Source organism: Coenobita brevimanus, chromosome 86 (genome assembly GCF_032717465.1).
Source record: "Coenobita brevimanus isolate Jiangsu-jjx chromosome 86, ASM3271746v2, whole genome shotgun sequence".
Taxonomy (NCBI): domain Eukaryota; kingdom Metazoa; phylum Arthropoda; class Malacostraca; order Decapoda; family Coenobitidae; genus Coenobita; species Coenobita brevimanus.
This window is the reverse complement of record NC_137039.1, coordinates 26,491,400-26,510,590: the sequence shown is the minus strand read 5'-3', so window position 1 is coordinate 26,510,590 and position 19,191 is coordinate 26,491,400. Positions and strand designations below refer to the sequence as shown.

General features: G+C 41.8%; 1 protein-coding gene across 1 annotated transcript in view; it reads left to right on the top strand.

Annotated features, from left to right (window-relative positions):
* Positions 1–1,529: 1,529 nt before the first annotated feature.
* The window catches only part of LOC145410540 (tubulointerstitial nephritis antigen-like), a 61,366-nt gene continuing 43,704 nt past the window's right edge, over positions 1,530–19,191 (top strand). The window contains exon 1 of the mRNA XM_080280657.1: positions 1,530–1,564. The gene's annotated coding sequence lies outside the window, so the exon portion shown is untranslated. The remainder of the gene's footprint in view (positions 1,565–19,191) is intronic.

The following is a 19,191-nucleotide window of genomic DNA, read 5'->3' as shown; positions in this document are numbered from 1 at the left end:
TTTCATATTGCCTTGCACCCTTGATTGTTTGCCTATTTTCCTCAAACTTAGGAAAACTCATTATGATCGGCCGTTAACCCATCTACCAAATTTGGTTAGAATCGGCGTAAAGCGGTTCGTTTTACTATGACCGGATCTATTCTCACGCGGGCCATGAGAATAGTTCCAGCCTTGATATAACGAAAATTCTTTATTCGATTTCAACCAAACTTGCTGGAGATGTTGCGGGTTAGGCCTTAACGTATAACGTATTCTCTGACCATGAGGTTAAATATCATGAAATAAGGGAAGATCAGTTCCTTGTACCCTTGATTGTTTGGCAGGTGTATGATTAAAAATAAGTGTATATATCAACGATCTTATGCACAACTTAGGCATAAGAAAACCTATAAATATGAACCCTGGCTCTCACATCTAGAGGGCGGGCACAGGAAGACTGGGGTACATTAATGGATATTAACCTGGCCTGATTCTTCCTTGTTTATTTATTTAATTTATTCATTCACTCATTTATTTACCGTTCATTCTCGATTCATGTTATCCAGTTCTAAACAAGCTACCCCTCCCATTATCAACGTTTTCTGTCAGGACGCAAATGCCAACTTTCTTCAGGACCGAGTAGTGCAGGGATGACTGCCATCTGGACCTGGCAGGGGACATTTCCGAGAGTCCCTCGACTACCACTTCTTCAGTCTCTCTCTCTCTCTCTTTTCAATAGGGTGGTTGGTGAGAAGAGAAGGGGTTTGGTCAACAAGATACAGTTGGTGAAACAAAAAAATTGTTATAGCTGTATGGTGTATATTACTTGTTGAGTGGTGATATTCCCCTGAGTGTTGGGGCCTGTAGCAGAGATATCACAGCAGTAAATCATACATTTCATTGGTGTTGGCGGAGGCATACGCTGATAGAGCACTAATAAAGCACAAGTCATCTGATAAAATTAATAAAGCACAAAGACGTCTGATAATGCAGTAATAATGTACAAAGGAGTCTGATAAAACACCAATAAATCACAAAGGTGTCTGGTAAAACTAATAAAACACCAAGGCGTCTGATAAACCGCAAATAAGAACAAAAATGCATGATAATGCGCTAATAGAGAACAAATGCGTCTGATAAAACACTACAGTATTAACGCACAAAGGCGCCTGATAAAGCACTAGTAAAGCACCAAGACGTCTGATAAAGCACTATACAAACACGGAGGTGTCTGGTAATGCACGGAAACTTCTGGTGCCGACGAATATTTCACAAGTGAATCACATCATTGCGAGAGATCCTTCTGGAATCGCGCGATGCTGTCAGCAGCGAATGAATTTAATACTTTCTAGCGTTAAAACATCAAACAGGGGTAGTCTATTGATAACAACGCGAGATAACACAGCTCTCCTAATGGCACGCACTCAGAGATAACTCGAAGACGGAGGATGGTTCTGGAAATGCATGTTTATTTACTGAGATCACTGAACCCACGCGAAGCCAAAAACCGCCTGGGCAGACACCGAAAGGCTCAGTTGCGGTGCGGACATCGAAGTGTGTAGACGTTCCTCGCTCTCCTTCCCAGGTCGGTCCCTCCTCTTGTTCCTGTATTTACTCTTCCTTTCCTTTCAAAATTATGTGTGGGTTTCTATACTTTTTTAGTATTTTCTCACGAACCTTTCACTCTCTTCGTGTCATTTTTACATGCTTCTGCGTTTACCATTTCTCATCTTCCTCAAAATTATTAGTTAGTGACCATACTTTTTTTTCTTAATGTTTCTTAGATGTCTTTTAATTGCAGGACTTGAATATTTATGTATATATTTTGCTCGTATTTCGTGCACTATGAAATATATATTTGACTTTTTTTCCCGTTCTTGATCTTGGACGTTTCAAAGTGCGTTCTTAAGGAGAATGGTGATAACGGTCTGTGAGTGGTGATCCTGATTTTGGTGGTGACTGGTGGTGAATGTGATGGTGACAGTGGTTGTGGTGATGGTGACTGGTGGTGATTGTGATGGTGACAGTGGTTGTAGTGATGGTGACTATGGTGGTGGTGATGGTGATGGTGGTTTTGGTGATGGTGGTAGTGGTGGTGGTGGTGATTGTGGTTGTGGTTGTGGTGGTGGTTATGTGGTTGTGTTAGTGAAATGGTGGCGGTTATGATGGTGACAGTGATGGTGGTTATAGGGAAGGGGTACAGATGTGGTAGGGATGGTTGCTGTTGGGGATAGTGGTGGTTGTGGTGGTGGTGATAGTGGTGATGTGATGTTAATGGTGTTAAAGATCTGGGTGTCGTGATGTTAATGTCTGTGGTAGTTGTGGTTAGCGTGTGTGTGTGTGTGTGTGTAATTATAGGACATAGTCTAAGGGTGTTAAAATTCCGTTGAGGGGAATGTATGTGAAACGAACAGACTGACAGACAGACACATTGAAACTGATCAGGGATACTGGTCTTGGCAAAGGAGAGAGAGAGAGAGAGGAACGTGGAGTGCAGTTCCCGTAGCCTCGTAGAGTATCATTAGTGAGTTAAAACCTGAGATTATATATGGTAAACTGTTTATTTATTTTTATATTATTATTATTATTATAATTATTATTATTACTACTATTAAAATTTTTATTATTGATTTATATTTTACTTCTTGAAAACAAAATTTTCTTCAGTCCTAGTAATGCACCCATATTTTTCATGTCTTACTTTTCCCCCTACTGTCTCTCTCTCTCTCTCTCTCTCTCTCTCTCTCTCTCTCTCTCTCTCTCTCTCTCTCTAGCCTATCCCCGTTGCTACCCTAATCTTATCTGGCCTCTTCAGGATAAAGACACGGTACTTGCAGCAGGCTATCTTGCTGTCACCTATGATTTTTATCTTTACCCTGTATCAATTAATTTCTCATTTATATATATATTGCTCTCTGTATGTATGTCGTGGGATTTCTTGTGTTATCCTTTACGCTGGCTCACTTTCCTACCCCCACTGCCACAATCGCGCCCACACCAGCCGACTGAGCCGTCCCCCAAGGCAAGATGCTGCCACGTGAGATTCCGTATTATTTACCGGCCAACCTGCACGTGTTTTATCCCTGCTCTGCCTTTACGCGTGTTGGCAGTGACCCTCGTGTTATGGGGCAATGGTCTTTTAAATGTAATCAGTCGGTGTTATGGTGCAATTACCTTTTTGTATGTAATCTGTCGGTGTTAGGGTGCCATGATTTTTTATTAGTCAGTCAGTTAATTAATCAGTCAGTTAGTCACTCAGTCAGTCATCAGTTAAGCAATTGGTCAGTCAGTCACCAGTCAGTCAGTCAATTAGCCATTAATCAGTCAGTTACTCAGTCAGTCAGTCAATGAGGTAGTTAGTCTGCCGTAAGTTAATCAGTCTCAATCATCAGTCAATCATTCAGTCTTAAACTTCTATAGTGCTTTTTTTCTAACCTGGCAAAAGATCCCAGACCCTTTCAACCCCTATCCACCTCTTATCACTTAATATTGTCTTCTTAAATTCTTTTATAGTGCGTTTACTTCCACTTGGCAAAGATCTCTAACCCTATCAGCCCAGGTAATGGCCAGGTGTACTCAACGTGCTCGGACTGACGGGGTTGTCATCTCATTTATTTATTAGTTTTTCTCGTCATTATTATTATTATTATTATTATTATTATTACTATTGTTATTAGTGTTGCTGTTATTATTATTATTATTATTATTATTATTATTATTATTATTGCTGTTATTGTTGTTGTTAAAGTTGAATTATTATTAAGTTTATTTTTTCCTTCGTCCCATATTCTTGTCAAAGAGAGAGAGAGAGAGAGAGAGAGAGAGAGAGAGAGATGGGGCATTGTATTTTTAGTCTTGTCACTACTTTATCAGCTTTCTAAACTGAGAGAGAGAGAGAGAGAGAGAGAGAGAGAGAGAGAGAATCTTGTGCGTACGTGAGATGTATACTTGATGAAGATAAGCCAGTACTGTATGTGTATGTGCAAGTATGTACGTAAGACCATGAGTATGTGTGCATGTGTAGATATGAACGTATAACCGTGTGTGCGTGTTTATATGCAAGTAACACAGGACCATGCGTATGTGTGTGTGGATGTGCAAGTAGCCTGTGCAGTTATGAGCATGTGTATGGTTGTGTGCATGTGCAAGTATGTACGCAAGAGCAGGTGTATGTGTGCGTACGCGGGATGTTTACATTTTTGGTGGAATGTTTACGTGTGAAGGCATGCAGGCGTGAACATTAGCCTCTTCAGTCCGATGACGTATTTTTATTTAATATATATTTTTTACTCCTGCTAAAAAGAGTAACCAGGCGGCTCGAGTACCTGGCCACATAAATATCCCTCCACTACTTCCCTGTCCCCCAGAAAGGAGGATGGTGGACTGCAGAAGAGCAAATTAAGCCCGGCAGAGGGTTAGTGCCCCTCACCGTAAAACAGCCAACTCAAAGACAAAAGGCCATCTCTTATAGGGTTATGGCGTATCGTTATTGGTAGATGGATAGATAGATAGAATTTTCACATTTTTATCTATTTTAAGCGTGATTTCTGCTGATACAATGAAAATTATTACTTAATATGTCAAAGCTATGTTTCCCGCGATAATTTTAAACGCGATTTCTGCTGATTAAGAAAAAAAAATCAGTCGATATTTGCAACTTCCTTGTTCCTCAGATCTTGCATCTGGCCAGCGTAGGTGTGTTATTTAACCCCCTCGATCCCGGGACGATTGTTTTTTTTTCATTTTATTCATGCTACCACCTGGGAGTTTATTCAGCTTGAGGGGGACTTCGAACTGGAGGGGTTAGATACAGTTTTCAGTATCCACATCAGTAGGAGAGGCCTTTCTAATTTTGAGGAAACTTGTTTGGAAGTAGCTAGAGTAGTGGTAGTAGAAGAATAGTAGTAGTTGAGTAGTAGTAGTAGTACCGGTAACAGCAGCATAACTTTCACAAATTAGGCTAAAAAAAAGTTAATGAACACAGCCCAAGAATTAAACGATAGGCACTAAAATTGGCCCTAGAAAAATAAAATCCCCATCCCCAGAAATCTAAATCCTCAACCCCACCATCTACAAGCCAACGAATCTGTCTCTTTGGAAGGTTATTTCAAGCCAAGGGGGGGGGTGAATTTCAAATAAAAGAAGGAAAACATGAGACCAGAATGGAGCGATAGGCACTCCAAAATTGGCCATAGAAATCTAAATCCTTAACCCTAGTATTTAGAGGCCAATTTATCCGTCTTGGGAGGGTTATTTCAAGCAGGGTGTTGCGTCATATAACTGGCAACATCCCCGAGCTACATTTGGCAACACCGGGATTGTTGTTGTTCTTCGGGTACACGTGTGCCACTTCTTCGCTCCCGTGGAAGTCTTATTCTGGGTGGATTTAGAGATTGCGTTACACTTTTCCCTTAGCGATTTATTCTTCACATTGCTTTCTGCCAGTTCCTATATCTCTTTTTGAACCCCAGTGACTATATATTGAAAAAATGCGGTGGGAACTTCGTTGGTTTTTAAGTTCCACACAATTTTTTATAGGTTACTGGTGCAAACTTCGCCGGTATTAAGCCAGTTAAGTAACTTGCTAGACAGTGTTAAAGTGAAATATGCAAAATAAACACTAAGGAAGATGCACTACGGTATCTTCTATGCCGCCTTAAATGTACAGTAGTTACCTGCGTCGCATAGTGCTGGGTCAAAGGGTGCCATTTGTTGCTGAGGAAGGATGTAGAAGAGATGAATGATGGGTGGTGGAGAAAGGAAGGATGAGGGAAGGGCGGTGGAGGGAAGGAGAGATGAAAAAAGGATTGCGGTGGAGAGGGAAACAAAGATTAGGAGTTCGAAAGGGAGGTAAGGAATGGGATACTGAATGGAGGAAAGGAGATTGGAGGGAGGGAGAGACGGAGAGAGGGAAAGAGATTGGAGGGGAGAGAAAGAATGTGGTATTTAGATGGAGGAAAGGGAGAAAGAGTGGGGGATTGAGGGAAGAGGATGAATAGGAGGCATCAAGGCTAAAGAAAGAAGAAAGGAGGAAATGAAGGCGAGAAAGAAAATGGATATCTGGAGGAAGGAAGGAAGGAAGGAATGGTGGTGGGGAGACGGAGATATAGTGAAGTATCGGAAGGAAATAAGGAAGGATGTGTCGTGGAGAGAAGGGAAAAGGGGGTGGGAAGGGGTGGTCGTGGAGGGAAAGAGAGAGAAGGAGGGAGGGAGGGATTCTGGAGGGGAGGGGAGAAGGAAAACAGTAGCTGAAGGGCTGCAAGGATGGATGGAGAGGGGGAAATATTGGATGGAATGGAAGAAGAATGGAGAATGGATTGATGGATGAATGGGTGGATAGCAGGAGGGATGGTTGTGAAGAGATGGATGGATGGATGGATGGTGAGGGTAAGAAGGGGATGTAGATGGATAGATGGATGGAAGGAAGGAGAACAGGTGAAGATTAAACAACCTTGACGTGATAAGTAATCTCTCATTCACAATCCCTCCTCACACACATCAGACATTCAACTGATAACAAACACTACCCCAATACATTACTCTCTCTCTCTCTCTCTCTCTCTCTCTCTCTCTCCCGTTTTAATTGTTTTAATTATCATGACAGCTACATTGGTGATTTTTTAATAGCAGTAGCCTTGACTCTCTCTCTCTCTCTCTCTCTCTCTCTCTCTCTCTCTCTCTCTCTCTCTCTCTCTCTCTCTCTCAAGTGTGCTGTCAAAAAGTGTGGTAAGGGTTGAGTGACGGTGAAATGGATTGACGTGATGTGACAGAAGGTTTCATAGACTCACATTCCAAGTGGGTTTAAGGATTTCGCAACACCACTTCTCCAGCGATTTTTTCAGCTACCTCAGTATCTTTTTGTATGTTATTGATACAAACTATGTCGATATTTAAAGCGATACAATTACCACGCAAAGGGTGTTAAAGGTGTAATATCCAGAATAAATTGCTGAGCACGATTTTCTACACGTCTTTACTAGATTATTTTTCACTAAGGCATGTTGCTGCTCTCTTATGTATTATTTTACGCAGTGCCGGTTTAAAAAAAAAAAAAACTTAAGCAGCTTACATGAGTCTCTTTCTCTCTCTTAACCTAAATATTGATGACTGCAAGAACGAGATTAAACAATTACCTCACTTAAGGGATTAATTACCTCAAAGTTGGACGGGGTTATATATTCACCAGTATCTGTTTGTTTGTGTACACGATATCTCAAAAAGTTACCTGATTTTAATGATATATAGTGGATAGGTGTGCAGTGGGTCAGGAAAGAGTTGAACAGAGTTGGAGGTGGATCTGTATCTGGATGCAGGAAGAAATCATAAATTTTATTGGGGTTGGCAAAGGTATGCACACTGAGACGGTGTAACAGGGCAGACGACGACCGTAGAATTAATAAACTACGTTAGACCGTAAAGCTATTCGTATGCTGGGAAAGAGGAAGTATTGCAGTAAATCTAAAATTATTGGTGTCGGCGAAGGTATGTGTTCTCTGACTGCTTTCAGATGACCTCTTAATTGATGGTGTTACATTGTCATTTAGGCCTGTGGTACCTGTAATTAATTAACTGTAATTAATGGTGACACGGGTTGACAAATAGTCCCAGCAATGTAAATCATGGGCTCGTATTCTCGTCAGTTAAGGAAGCACCCTAACACCTCTTCTTTAGCTATTTATTTTTTTTTTATCTCCCTAATTGCTATAATTCCCTAACACCTTTTCCCAGGCAATTTAGTTTTGGATCCTGCAAGTCCATGTAGCTCCCTAACATCTCATCCTTTGCGATTTACTTTTGGATCGTGCTAATATAATTTCGTATCTTTTTTTATGAAGAGTATGACGATACTGAAATGATTTACGCAACACAGAAAAGGATGGGAATGTATAATGAAGCAACATAAATCGCTTAGAAAGGGGCGTTAGGGAGCTTCCTTAACCGGACTCCTTTACTACTAGAGCCAACCCCTAAGCATAAACCCTTACTCTTTAATGCCATTTTTTTTTTTACTTTATTCTTCATACCACCGGACGATTTTTTTGGTTTAACTTTGGGAAGGACATCTAGTGGTGAATGGGGTAACTCAGTCTCCATCTCCCCCCTCCCAGTCCAAATAGGCCTATGTATCTTATTTAAAAAAAAAAAATCAGAAAAAGAAAGAAGAAAAATCGTCTTGAAATCGTAAGAACTTTAAAATACGTCACCGAACTGAAGAGGGTTTATCGTCTTGAACCCCATGACGTTTTAACCCCGTCAGCCCGAGAACGTGATTTATTTATGTATTTATTTATTTACTCATTTATTTATTCCCAGACAACGAGTACAAACGCCACAGTGAAACCAGGCGTGTGGAAGCCGTAGAATTCCAAAGTCGGTGAAGTCCCCAAAATTTAATTCCGAATAACTTTTAATATCAACGTTTAATTCTGTTGCTGGAAACTTAATCACTGGTATAAATAACAGGCGAGAATGTTAAGGTGTAACGTGGAAAATAAATCGCCAAGGAGGGGGTGCTACAAAGCCTCCTATGTCGTCTAGAATTTAACTCAACCCAACCCAACCCAGTCTAACCCAACCCAACCTAACCTAACCTAACCTAACCCAGTTCAACCTAACCTAATCTAACACAGCCCACAACCTAATCCAGCCTAACCTAATACAGCCCAACTCAATCGATCTCCACCCAGCCCAACTCAGCTCAAGCGAACTCACCATAACTCAGTCAAACCAAACCAAACCAACCCAACCCAAACCTAACCTAACAAAATCCAGTCCAACCCAACCCAGTTCAGCTCAGCCAAACCAAACCAACCCAGCCTAGCCCAAGCCAATCCAACTCAACCTAACCTAAGACAGCCCACATCCTAAACCATGCTAGCCTAACCTAACGCAATCCAATCTATCCCAACCTAACCCAACCCAGCTCAAGCCAGGTCAGCGTAACCCAATTCACTCCAACCAAACCAAACCAAACCCAGCCCGACCTAACAAAATTCAGGCCAATTCAACCCAAACAAAACCAACCCAACCCAACCCAATTCAACCCAACCCAGCCCAGCCTTACCTAACCCAACCCTGGCCATGGTCAACGTGTGTAAGAAGGCGTAGTGGACACGTGAGCAGCGATTATCGAAGAATGTCGCGGTGTGGTCGTTAATCCCGCCTCGTTTACATTCTCGTGGTCGGGACATCTCTAAAGTTACCTGACACTATTTCCTAAGGGATTTATTTTGCTTATTACACCTTACTGTCCTATTCTGCCCTACATAAATCCTTCCAATATCGCCCTACTTTGCACAGATAACGTGTAAAAGGATAGTGGCCACCCATGTCCAAAAATAAATCGCTGAGGGATAGGTGCTAGGGAGCTGCCTTGCCCGACGAGAATACGATCGTAAGTGTTCTATTCACGTTAACAGAAGACGATTTTATTCAGCTGATAACCCTCTCTCTCTCTCTCTCTCCCCTCCCTAACCCTTTTTTCAGCTCAGTTGGTAGGCAAACGTAGTCAGGCTGGAGAATGAATTTGACTAGTAACCAAGGAGACTCATTCCTACCTCATAAATAAGGCTTAGCGAGTGACCCAGTTCCCTCAGATAAAAACAAATTATAATACGTCATGGAAGTGAAGGGGTTAAGTAGGGTACTGTTGTTGTTGTTGTTGTTTGTGTTGTTTGTGTTGTGTGGCAGGTGTGTGTGTCGTACATCAAGGTGGCAGTGGAGAGAGAGAGAGAGAGGGAGAGGGGGGGAGGGAGGGAGGAAGGATAGGGTAGGGGGAATAAAATGGGAGAGAGAGAGAGAGGGGGGGGAGGGAGGGAGGAAGGATAGGGAAAGGGGGTATAAAATGGGAGAGAGAGAGAGAGAGAGAGAGAGAGAGAGAGAGAAAATGAGCCAAAGTGAGCGAGTGAGTCAGGGAGGCAGACTATAAATTAAGTAAATTGAAGTAAGGAGAGAGGAGGTAAAAGTGAGAGGGAAGGTGATGGAGAGAGGGAGAGAAGATGAACGATGAGAGAATGAAAAATGAGAGAGGAAAATGACAGGAGGAAAAAATCAAATGAAATATAGTCTCTCTCTCTCTCTCTCTCTCTCTCTCTCTCTCTCTCTCTCTCTCGCATGACAGTGGGAGCAGTAAATTTAGTGCCTGAGTGGGGGAATGAGAAGGTCTTGAGATACGATACTGTGTGAGTTTGCTTGCATGTAATACTGTACTCACCACCACAATTACCACAGCTACTAACATTACCACCAGCACTTCCATAACTACCAACACTACTACATTTACCAACAATACAACGACAGCCATCGCTATCACAACTACTAGCATTACCACAACTTCCAGTACTACTACATCTGCTAATACTACCACAGCTACCAACACTACCACAAGTACCAAAACTACCACAGCTACCAGGATGACCACAACCAGCAGCACTACCACAACTACCAACATTACCTCAACTACCAAGTGTAAACCAAGTAAAAACGTCACAGTGCTGAATGTCCTCTCTCTCTCTCTCTCTCTCTCTCTCTCTCTCTCTCTCTCTCTCTCTCTCAACCACGGGAATAGCGATTTTTTCAGACTTTTCATACCATACTTCGAAGTTTATGAGGATAGGGACTGACAGGGAATCGAGCTGGTTGGACGAATCATATGCAAGGGATCAAACAACAAGGGATTGGCACTTAATTTGACTCTGGAAGAAAAATACTGTATAAACGGCCGAATATGTTCAGATGATTTAGACGACTTAGATCAGGATTCCAGGGGCTTGAAGGGTGAGTGAGTAAGTGTCCGGCCAATTTCACTGAAGACCTGGTGATAGTTTTTCCTATTTTGTGTTTTCTCTTTCTTGTTTTCTTTATCCTACTTGCCTCAACTTCAGGTTAAAAGAAGAGGTTATGATGATGATGATGATGATGATGTTGTTGATTAGTATATGATGATGATGATGATATTGTTGATTAGTATATGATGATGATGATGATTAGTATATGGTGATGATGATGATGACTCACCATTCTTTTAAAAAAATTTACGATATAAACAATATGTGACGTGGATCCCTGTGCCAGCAATGAAAACGTAAATCACATTACCCAGTCAGAGGCAACCGTCAGGAGGGGGCGTGACTTAGCTGTCAAGTTCACTGGCTCGGAGTATAGTGATACATGTACGGTGGCTTGTCTGTTTCCTCCCTACCTTTCCTTTTTCTCCCCTTCCTCTCCTTTCTTCCTGTTCTTCCTCCCCTCTTAATCTCCTTTCTCCCTTCTTGTTCATCTTCCCTTTCTCCTCTCCCTCTTCTCTGTGTTCTCTCTTCTTCCTCCCTCACTTTATCTCCCTCCCCTCTTGCTCTTCTCCCCCCCTTCATCTCCTTCTGTGTTTCCTAGTTTCTTCCTCTAACCATCCCACCTTCCCCATCCTCGACCGCTTCTTTCCTCTTCTATTTCCTCCTTCCTTCATTCTTTCAGATTCTTCCCTATGACGTCATCAGGACCATGAGCGGGGCTATTGTTCAGACTTAGCCCATTATCTCCCATGGTTCTTGTGTGAGAGACTGTGCTGGAAGGGTTCTAGACGTACCGCCTCTGCCTATCGGTTCATAGTCGCGAAGCTCATAGGTCCTTATCCCCGGGTTCACCCCTTTTTTAACTTTTGAAATTGCCCAGCTCCGTCCTACACTGAGGACTCTGGACGCAAATGGGTTAAAGGAGATAGTTATGATGTCAAAAGCAAAAATAGCAGGAGTTGTCATCGATGGGGACATGGTTGAGGAGGAGCATGACGTCATTCATATTAGTAGTCATAGCAGGAATCCGGTTTATAGCCTGAGTCGTAGTACTGGGTTAGGTTTCAGTGAGGACTAAAATGACGTCACCCATAGCAGAAGTCCGGTTCATAGCTGGAGTCATAGCAGATGTTTTGTTTATGGGGGCATGGTTTTAGTACGTGACTGTGAGAGGGTGTGGGGGCAAAACATCACTGGAGAGAGAGAGAGAGAGAGACCCAAGCTGAGCAAAATCGTCTGGAGATAGGAAGGACAAAGGTTAACAGAGAGAGTAGTGAAAAGGGTCTTACTGTTTTGTCGTACAGGAGGCTCCGTAGCACCTCTTCCTTTGCGATTTATTCTACGTACTATTGACATCCTTTAGATCAATAACACACAGGAGGATATTGGGCTGTAATGGGCAAAATAACTCGCTCAGGAAGATATGCTGCGAAATAGGATGGGTGATGGGAGATACTGACTGTAGTTCTTTCACCTTAACTTGACCCAGATTTTCGTCCTGTTGTAGCTTTATTTATTTATTTGTTTATTTATTATTATTATTATTATTATTATTATTATTATTTCACGTAGCTGGCCCAATTTTACTATAAGACAGTGCCACGGCTCTACATCTTTTCATAGGACTTCTTCGTGACTAGCATCGTAATTTCGTTTCAATGTGTAGTTTCATCTCAGCGTTGACGATAATGAGATGGCAGTTTTAGGCCAAGCCAGAGTAAAAGAAGTATGATATGTGTTGTAGTGGGGTAGAGTGGAGAGAGGATAATTTTAGGCCAAGTTAGAATAAAAATAGTATATATGTTGTGGTGGAGTAGGGTGGGAGAGAGGGCGGTTTTGTTGCAGAGAAACAGAGTGAGATATCAATTATAAACCAATTTAGAGTGAAAAGAATATTTGATATATGATTGAGTGTGCAGGGTGGTTGGGGGTAGGCAGGGTGGGTGGGGTATTGCCTTACAAGCAGCCTCACCTTCCCATCATTAGTCTTACCTGCCAAGTAAAGGTAAGGGTTAGGTATGGAGGGAGGGGGATGTGCCATTGTGTCAGAGAACATAGGCAGCTTTGTATACCCTTGTGCCACATGCCCTGTGCACTTGTTTGATGTTTTCTTTTCCACGGTTACTTTGCCCATCATGTGGCGGAATTTAAGGTGTTCTGTAAAAACTTAACGAAGGCGTTCCAAGGAGGAAAAACAAATCGTCCTGAAAGTTACACACACACACACACACACACACACACACACACACACACACACACACACACACACACACACACACACACACACACACACACACACACACACACACACACACACACACACACACACACACACACACGAGAGAGAGAGAGAGAGAGAGAGAGAGAGAGAGAGATCAGGAGGAAAATTTACTTTTCTTTCTTTTTAGGATCGCTAACATGTATTTTTAGTCCGTTCGATCATGTAACACCTCTTCCTAAGCGATTTATTCTGCACACTGCACGTCAGTATTATTCTCGCAAATTATGTCGATATCAAATGGGTATAAATACAAGGGAATACTAAGGTGTAATCTGTAAAATAAATCACTTAGGAGCAGGTGCAACGAAGCTTATGCCACTCGTGCTTTTGATGCTATTTATTTTTCATTCCTTTAAGTATAGTTACGAGAGAAAAATCATCTTCAATTTGTTTAGTCCGTGTGTGTGTGTGTGTGTGTGTGTGTGTGTGTGTGTGTGTGTGTGTATACGTGTGTGTGTGTGTGTGTGTGTGTGTGTGTGTGTGTGTGTGTGTGTGTGTGTGTGTTTACGTATGACGAAAGGAAAAATTGACTACAGGATATTATTTTGTTTTGTGTGTTCTAATTTGGAAAAGAATTATTATGGGAAGTTTTTATAATAATTTTCTCTTTTTTTTTATATTTGAGAATGGACGGGAATCAGCCAATTGGGTCACAGGAGTTGCACTTTTTTTGTTTTACGTTTATTCACAATTTTCTCTTCCATCATCTATTATAGAATGTTTTTATATTAATTTCCTCTTTTTAAATTTGAGAAAGGGCGCAGGAATTATCTAGTTGAGTTGCGGGTTCACACTTCAATTCAGTATATTTATTTTTTACTTGTATTCACACTTTTCTCCTCCCTATAGTTCCGAGAAGAAAAGTTAGCTTGGATTAGTTTGTGTCCTGTTTATATTTTCCAAACATGGGCTTGGCTGCGTAAAGAATAATAATAATAATAATAATCTTCCCCTTGTAAATTTGAGAAGGGGCGTGGTTTACAACTTACGTCATAGGGATTCACTCCTGTTTGCACTGTGTACATTTTTTTTCTCCTTTTTTTTCTCTCTCTCTCTCGAGCCCCCAGCTGGGACAGAGATCTGCGCAGGAGAATAAAGCGAAGTTTTTGTATTGTGTGTGTGTGTGTGTGTGTGTGTGTGTGTGTGTTTCTTTTATATTCACTTAAATGGTTGGTCTTTTTTCTGGTCTTGTTCTTCGGTGCACACAATCGTAGTATATATATATATATATATATATATATATATATATATATATATATATATATCCTTTACCCATCTTCCTCCTTTGCCTTCCTATTCTTTGCCTTATTTGTCTTCGTCTCCTTTGTCCTAGTCTTCTTCGACTGTCTTCTTCGTCTTAATCCTCCTCCTCCTCCTCCTAGGTACCTACGCATGAGCATAACTAACTTATACCACTCCCCTCCCCCCCTCTCTCTCTCTCTCTCTCTCTCTCACACACACACACACACACACACACACACACACACACACACACACACACACACACACACACACCATCCCCCCTTTACAACCTCCAATATCCTTTAACAGATCCGTCTTGTTACGGTGACCACAACTATGACATCATACTGAATTCATACGCAATTTTTAAAGCATTATATCATCCTTATATACATCTTGACTATGCAATGGCGTATAGGAAGGTGAAATGTACCAAGGCGAGGCGTTATGTATGTGTTAATGTATGTGTCAGGGACAGTGAGTATACTTTTTTTATATACACGCAGACATACGCACCCCAATACACACGCTCCTAAAATAGACACATTTACACACGCAAGCTTGTTATAAATACACAGGCAAGTTAGTTACACATGTACACGTAAGCTAGACACATACGCACACAAGCTTGTTACAGATACACACGCAAGCTTTTTACACACACACACACACACACACACACAAGAATGTCAACACGCCTCACCACGCAATAATACCCACACTAATTGCTCTTCCTGATGAGGCCGCTGTTTAACCCCCTTAAAATTTACAGTTATACAAGGTTATGCACTCCCTGAGACACCAAAATAAATAATAATAAATAATAAATAAAAATGAATCCAAAATAAACCCAGCATATTGTGTTTTTCGACGTATAATTTTGAGTCTTAAAAAAGGTCTTATCGTTATGCATTAAATTTCGTTATGGAGGTACAATTACTTAAGGCCATATGGGTGAAAATGGTCTTCCTTGTAATTAGACTATTGTGTTATCGGTAATTGCAGCTCCGTACTGGTTGAGAGTTGAAACCGTGTGGATAATTCTCTCTCTCTCTCTCTCTCTCTCTCTCTCTTTGTTTCTCCTACCTGCCATGCCTCCTCCGGCTTCTCCCTGCCTTACCCCGCTACACCTCTGCCTCACCTTTGCCTGTTCATGCCTTCCTGTGTCTGCCTCCCCTTTAAGTTTCCCTGCCTGCCCTGTCTTTCCTTACCTCACACTGCCTTACTTCTGCCTCTCCTCGCCTTACCTTCCCTCACACTACCTCACCTCTACGTCATTCCTGCCTCCCCTTTTCCTCTTCCTGCCTGCCCTGCCTCTCCTTTCTCTCTCACTCTTGCCTCACTCTTTCATACCCTGCCTCTCCTTGCCTAACACTGTCTTCCCCCTGCCTTCCCCACCCATGCCTACCCTGCCTGCCTGACTACCGCCTGGTGTGTATTGTGGTTGTTGAGGGATCGCTTTACACACACACACACACACACACACACACACACACACACACACACACACACACACGTACATACATACATACATACATACTTACACACATACATACATACACACACACATGCCATACATACATACATGCCATACATACATACATACATACATTCATATATACAGTACGTATATACACACAGGCATACACATACAGAAACATATACAATAGACACTAGCAGTCATACACAGGTCCCTCTTTCTCACACACACACACACACACACACACACACACACACACACACACACACACACACACACACACACACACACACACAAAGGCAGTCAGGCAGCGGACCATTATGTATTCATGCGTGTGAGTATACAAGTGGGTGTGTGCGTGTTACATAGATATACAGAAATATGACTGTTACTAGGTGGGTCAGCCGTAATGATAATAGCATGTTTGACCCTAATTATAGAAGGCTGAGAGAGAGAGAGAGATGGAGAGAGAGAGAGGGAGAGAGAGAGAGAGAGAGAGAGAGAGAGAGAGAGAGAGAGAGAGAGAGAGAGAGAGAGAGAGAGAGAAGATTATTGAAGTCAACAGTAAATGTAGCTCCTGCAGCTGAGAGAGAGAGAGAGAGAGAGAGAGAGAGAGAGAGAGAGAGAGAGAGAGAGAGAGAGAGAGAGAGAGAGAGAGAGAGAAAGAAAGAGAGAGAGAGAGAGAGAATATTTTTTCTGCAAGGTAAAGCGGGAGGGAGTGTCGACAATGAGAGAGAGAGAGAGAGAAGGTTAATGAAGACAACAGTAAATGTATCTCCTGCAGCTGAGAGAGAGAGAGAATTTTTTTTTCTGGAAGGTAAAGCGGGAGGGAGTGCCGGCACTAAGAGAGAGAGAGAGAGGGGGGGGGAGGCTACCAAGCATTCCTCCCCATTAGTATTTACGAGTATCAACCGAGTAACCGATCTTGTGTGAACATTCCATTCTCTCTCTCTCTCTCTCTCTCTCTCTCTCTCTCTCTCTCTCTCTCTCTCTCTCTCTCTCTCTCTCTTCCTTAGCAATCCTATTTTCCTTTTGGTAATCCACTATCCGTCCATTTACACACACACACACACACACACACACACACACACACACCGTGAGTCAGACAGTAAACACAGGCACCTGTTCAGCCACCTGCCTCGACCTTCACCTGACTCACCTCACCTCAGGCACAGAGAGAGTTTTAGTCTGTGTGTGTGTGTGTGTGTGTGTGTGTGTGTGTGTGTGTGTGTGTGTGTGTGTGTGTGTGTGTTGGATTGTGTTTGTGTGTTATTATGTGAGTGTTTTTTTACTTGCTTGTTTTCGTGTGTGTGTGTGTGTGTGTGTGTTTGTGTATGTGTGTGTGTGTGTGTGTGTGTGTGTGTGTGTGTGTGTGTGTGTGTGTGTGTGTGTGGATTGATATATAGATAAACCAAAGGACAATGAGATTGGTTGAGAAAAGAACAATGTGGAGAGAGAGAGAGAGAGAGAGAGAGTATGGGAGATTATGGACACATGTCTTGAAGGGAGTGAAAATGAGAGGAAAATTGGACGTAGGAGGAGGAGATGGAGGTGATGAGCGAGGAGGAGGAAATGATGATGATGATGATGTGTAGGAGGAGGAGGAAGACGAATTAGAAGATGGTGATGAGAGGAAGAGGAGGAAGACAGAGGCGAACCAAATGATGATGATGATAATGATGATGATAATAAGGATTAGGATGATGATGATGATGATGGTAATGATGTGGAGGAGGATAAGGAAGATGATGATGATGATGATGATGATGATAATAATAATAATAATAATAATAATAATAATAATAATAATAATAATACGTCGATAACAGGTCGAAAAATATCTTCTGTTGATTTGCAAGTGTGAATTAATAAACAACAAATCATGAGATAGAAGGAGTTGAAAATTGTTTGTAGTCAGTGGTAAAATGGAAGAGAGAGAGAGAGAGAGAGAGAGAAAAGTTGTACTGATGGCTTGTCTGTTAGTATCCGGAGGTAGTCTTAGGCTGCGAGTGTGGGTGTGAGTTTGGGTGTGGGTGTGGATGCAGATGTGGGTTGTTAGTGTGGGTGCGGGTGATAGAGTGGGTGGGTATTTGATTGTGGGTGTGGATGTGGATGTTTGAGTGTGGGTGTAGGAAGGTGTGGGTGTGGATTAAAGAACACTGTATATGCGTGTTGGCCGGTGCACAGGTATAAAGATGAGCATAGGTAGTTATTTGCTGTGTGTGTGTGTGTGTGTGTAAATTTGTAAGTAAGAAAGTAAATAAGTAAAACGTCTTAGTATACAATTATCAGAGTTAGCACGTGTGACTAGGCTATGTATGTAAACAGGAACGTATGTGTAAGTGTGTGTGTGTGTGTAGGTGTGGGTGTGGCTGTTGGATGCTGTGAGTGTAGGTGTAGGTGTAAGTGTCCTCGGATATGGATGACAGGCTTTATATGTGGGTGTAGCCGCTCTCTCTCTCTCTCTCTCTCTCTCTCACCTCCCACATGCATCAACCTTTGTAAAGCAGAATTAGATTAATAAGGAGTGGGGAACCTTGCCTCTCTCTTTCTCAACCTTCCTTCCTCTCTCTAACTTTTCTCTCGCTTTTCCAATTCTCTCTCTCTCTCTCTCTCTCTCTCTCTCTCTCTCTCTCTCTCTCTGATGAAGGAAAAGTCAGTTGTCATGGCAGCCCAATTCCACTTTGTTTATGCACACTGATAATTTTACGCCCAGTGTAAATTGGGTGACTGTCTTGTTTACACCTAATATAAATTGGGTGAGTATACCTTGTTAACACCCAATGTAAAGTGAGTGACTGTGCCTTGTTTACACCTAGTGGAAATTGGGTGGCTGCTTTGTTTACACCCAGGCTAAAGTGGGTGACTGCCTTGTTTGCACCCCGTGTAAAATGTGTGACTGTGCCTTTTTCTTCCATTGATGCAGTACTCTCTCTCTCTCTCTCTCTCTCTCTCTCTCTCTCAGAACTATAAGATTAAGTACGGAGGTGTGAATTTTAACTGCCTTTAGAATAATCAAAAATACCTTATCTCTTATCTCTCAAATTAGCTTATCCACATTTCCTCTGTTGTAATAAATTTTTAATATGTAATAGCGAACTTACCGTAATTATCTGACTTTTCCCCGATGTTAATATAAGAAGTTTTTTCCTGTGATATTTTTTGTGATGATTTTTAAGAGAGTTTGGGAAAAAAAATGATTTCATAAAATGGTTTTATTTCGGTATATAAAAGAAATGGGATATATTCTTACCCCCTCCATTTCCGGAAAAAAAAAAATCTCTCTCCTATGTTATATTAAATAGCTTAGGGGATTAATTGAATAAAATAATAAAATACGTTATTGGAGAGAAGAGGAAGGAGGGGAGGGAAGAAGAATGATAGAGGGAGGAACCAGGGAAGAAAGGAAGGGAGGAAGGAAG